Here is a 4,999-nt window from a genome sequence, read left to right as displayed (position 1 = left end):
TTTGACTTACCTAGCAGGTTGGGTTAGGTGTTATTTTGACTAGGCAAATTTTGGGTTGTGACATAGAATTAGAAGAGTGTTTATTGCTTTACCCGAAATTCTTGTGATGTGCTGCAGAAGTTAAGCGACATGCCTCATCTTCCATTTAATGCTCGAGACACATAGTGCAATGTGATTGGATCTATAATTTATAGTGTTTTCTTCAGGCACGGACGGCTCTGTGAATTCAAAGTGACACTCCTATGATGATGGTTCATGATGACATATTTGTCTTATAAATACGAAACCCTCAAACTTTTCCTTTTCTTGCTACTTTTTTGTATTCGTTTATCTCCTTCTTCTCTGCTTTATCTATGTTTTTTCCATACTTTTCCTCTATTTTATTTTCTTCATCTTAGTCATGGCCTCTCAAAATAGTGCCTCTTCTGTGTCTTCTAACCCTGAAGCCTCTCCTCATCATGCTATCATAGCCTATGAGTTACAAAATCTAGAAGCCCCTGTTAGGTCTAGGAGAAGAGGAGGAAGGCTTTTCAGTCTTGGCTACAAGGATAATATATGAGGTACCTCTACTATGAGGTCATCTCCCAAGAATCCAAGGATTGGAGCAATGTTTAAGGCAATTTTTACCATGTGGATTGGGGTAAGTGTTCTCTACTCGATTTTGGTTATATTTTTGTGAATCTATCTACGTTTTGGTAATTGGATTGTGAATTTTAAAGAGAAAATTGGGGGGTTTTGCCTAAAGTGTCATAGAGTGAATCTTTGAGTTTTGAACATCAATTCGGAGTCAGATTTGAGTGAAACTAGTATGGTTGGACTCTTTATTGAATGGGTTATCGCATATTGTAGTTTTGTCAGGTTTCTAGGTGCGGATCCGAGTTTGACTTTGGGATTTTTATTAAATATTCAAACTTTATTGGTTGGGTTTGTTTCCTTAGGCATTATTTGATGTGTTTGAGTTACTTTTGGCTAATTTTGAGCCGTTCAGAGGTCGGTACGAGCGGGATGGAATTTTTGGAGCTTGGTTGGCTTACTCAGTATTGGATTTGGCTTGTGCAAGGTAAGTAACACTTCAAACTTGGTGTTGAGGGTATGAACCCCCTAAATATACATGTTATGTGTTTGATATTGAGGTGACGTGCATGCTAGGTGAAGGTTGTACAGGCGTGCACCATGTGAATTATGACTCGATTGATTATGTGGTACTTTGTAGTGACCTAATCTTATTTCTATTCATGAAATTGCTATGTGCTAGAGTAATTAAGTTGTGATACATGTAAGAAACCATGTCTAGGCTATATACTTATCCTGTTGGGACCCACTAAGGTTATTTCTGTTGTTGAGTCATTAGTTACATTGCAATTACATACTGAGTCATACACATTCATTTGCATATCATATCTCAGTCTTTATTACCATTTATTGATACATCACATCATCTTTTTTGGGTTAATTTTCATGACATTGTGATCCCGATAGACTAGAGAGATTGATGACTGAGTAAGGTTGAGGGCCTGATTGTGAGGTTGTTATGGGATCGGGTTATACGCCGCAATAGGTATTATTGATTCATAATAGGATTTGAATGCACGCTGCAGCAGGTATTATTGATTTATACCATGATTGTCTTATTATAGCTCTTGGGCTGGATCTGCCCCTTCTGAGTTTGCACACCCACAGTAAGTGCATTTCCTATTGGTTTTTTTGGCTGGATCTTCTATGTACAGTGTTGAATGCGAGTTCGGAGTGACTGTGAGGACTGAGTGACTGTGAGGACTGAGCGACTGTGAGGACTGAGTGATTGGGAGGAATGAGAGAGTTGTTAAACCGAGAGTATGCATATGGTTACATCATTGCATTGTACTATAGTTGGCATGCATACTTGGCTTGTAGGCATTGAGATGCATTTCCTCGAGATGTACGGTATAGGGACACACATGACATTCACATGAGCATTGACATGTAGGCATAGAGAAATATTTTCCTTATGCTATCTGAAAATGAAACACCTTATTTATTGTTGAAAGTTTTTGAGAAAAATCACAAATTTCAGACTTACTCATATTTTGGTATTTTCGGTGAAAGATTTGGTATTTATTGTTAGACTTGAAAAGTATGCCTATTTTCCCTTAATTGTGAATGAGTTGAGCATCATATCTCTTAGTTATTACTTGTACCACTTTGATTACATTGTTATGAACTGTTGCTGGTTATTGGTGTTGGACTCTAACCTTTGTCCCAAATCATCACTACTTTCAAACTAAGATTAGGTTTGCTACTTATTGAGTACATGGGCTAGGTTGTACTCATACTACAATTCTGCACCATACATGCAGATTTTTGATGTTGTTAGTGTTGTGTATGGTAGGAGCTTGATTTAAAGACGTACCTACATTCCGGTCATAGCTGCCTCTTGATCTTGGTAGCTTTAGCATTTTAATCTGTTCATTTACATTTTAAACAAATGATGTATTTATTTCATACCAGCTTTGTAAATACTAAATCTTCAAAGCTCATGATTAGTACTACCAGTGCTTGGGAAATGTATAAGTTTGAGATATTTTATCATTTATTTGTCTCAATAAATCTCATTAAATTAGATAGTTCTTAATTGGCTTACCTAGCGGGTTGAGTTAGGTGCAATCACAACTACTAGAGTTCGGGTCGTGACAAATGGTTACCGCAATTACATTTGCAATCCTCTCTCATAATATTCTAAAAATATCTGAGTCCTAAATATTTAGATAAGAGACCACCATACATTATTCACGACCAATTTCATTCAACCAAACAATATCGAGCTGATCAACTTCTAATCGTTGTGATTGTTTTATCATCGGATAACATTCCATTATGTGAGAAGTTTATAAATACATTGCGTCAATCCCAAGTAAGGTTAGTCGAATATACCTCATTCTTCACACGATTGAGTGGTGGGTGAAATAAATATACTATTGTAGTGCTTCAGAATCAGTGATATCTGTTGCCGACCTAAGGTTGGCCAAGGCATAAGCTTCGGTATTCTCTTTTTGTGGTATTTGAATTACTTTTAACTCCTAGAATTTATTCAGTAGATTTTTTTAATTTCTCCGAATATTGTTGATTTTGAGTCTTTTATTCCATATATGTTCCTAGTACTTGATTTACCACCAATTAAGAATCATGTTTCATCTCGATTTTGTTATATGCCGAGCGCTCTAACAAGCTCTATACCTGCAATCGCAGTCTCATACTCGGCTTCGTTGTTAATGATATGATCACATTTGATTGATTGTCTAACGACATCCCCTGATATGCCAATATCATTATTCCTAACCCATAAACCTTTTCATTAGAAGATTCGTCTGTGTATAGGGTCCAAGTGCCCATAATAACTTTTAGAAGCGATATGTGCCTTTTTTAGATTCGGAGAGTATGCCCGAGCTCAAATCAACAACAAAATATGCTAAAACTTATAATTTTATAGTTGTGTGAGATTTACAAATGATATCGTACTCACTAATTTTGACTACCCATTTAGCAAGCCTACCCTAAATTTCTTGTTTATGAAAAATGTTTTGTAAGGGAAAGGTTATAAAAACAAAAATCGGATGAAAATGAAAATATGGTGTTAACTTTCTAGCTAATAATATTAATGCTAAATCTAATTTTTTCAAGTAAAGATACCTATCGTCATCTAGCAACATAATAAATAGGTGATTGCATACTTTTATCTTCTCAAAATAATATTGCATTTACAAAGTATTTCGATATTGCGAGATATACAACCAACTTTTCTCCCTTTTATGGTTTTGAGAGCAATGACAAGTTAGATAAGTACTTTTTCAAGTCCTTTTATATATGCTAACATTTGACATCCATTCATTTTTTCAGCAACAAGAAAAATTTGAAATGTCTTTCAGAAGTTCTCAATATGAACCTTCCCTGTTATTCTTCCTGTTAGCCTTTATACTTCTTTTCTTTTATGAGTCTGTCTTGAATTTCTTTGATCACTTTGATTTGGATGGATTAACTTAAATACCCCTGTTAGAAATAAGAAAACTCAAAAAGTTAACTGAAGCATCATCGAATGCATCTTTTTTGGATTCAACTTTATGTTATATCTTCAAAGAATGGCAAAAGTTTCTCTCCAATGTTTGACATGAACTCCTGCTTGAGTTGACTTCACCAACATATCATCGACATACACCTCAAATATTTTTTTCCAGATATTGATTGACATTCTGCTTAAGAGAGTTGAGATGTAGTCCCGACATTTTTTAGCCCAAAGGGCATAACCTAATATCACTAAGACCCCATGTCTGTACAAAAAAAAAGATGTTTTATCTTGAACTTTGGGGTCTATTTTAATTTGATTGTTCCCGAAGTAATCATAAAAAATTCAAAATTCATGACCAACAGTAGAATCTATCAATTGATCAATATGAGATTAATTGAAAGAATCCTTGGACAATGCTTTATTTAAATAAGTGTAATATATGCATAGTCTCCACTTACCATTCGTTTTTTGTACTATTTTAGCATCATCTAACAAATTGTGATATTTTATCTCGCAAATTGATCTAATCTTCAAAAGCTTGCTTTCTTCCTCTTCTATGACTCGATTCAAGAAGATCCTTGGTTACTCTTCTTTCGCTTAACAGGAGTGCACAATGTATCCACATTAATCTTGTGCGCAATCATTTCAAGTGAAATACCTGTCATATCTATAGGCGACCAAACAAAATAATCAGAGTTAGCTCCAAAAATTTTAATTAATTTACTTTTCTATTCTGGGACGAGCCTTGATCCTATATACACTTTTTCCTTTCTATAAAATCTATAGAAGAATATAAAAGCTCTCAATTCTTCCAATGTTGTTTTTATTGTATCATCTTCCTACATTTCTACGATTGTGTCTAGTACCATTTTATCTTCCTCACTAGCTCATACCTACCTTTGCCTTTATAACCGATTCAATGACTTCTCAGGAAGTACCCAGTTCTGCAGCCGATTTTCT

The sequence above is a fragment of the Nicotiana sylvestris genome, chromosome 8 (assembly GCF_000393655.2).
Source record: "Nicotiana sylvestris chromosome 8, ASM39365v2, whole genome shotgun sequence".
Lineage (NCBI taxonomy): Eukaryota > Viridiplantae > Streptophyta > Magnoliopsida > Solanales > Solanaceae > Nicotiana > Nicotiana sylvestris.
This window is presented reverse-complemented; position numbering follows the sequence as displayed.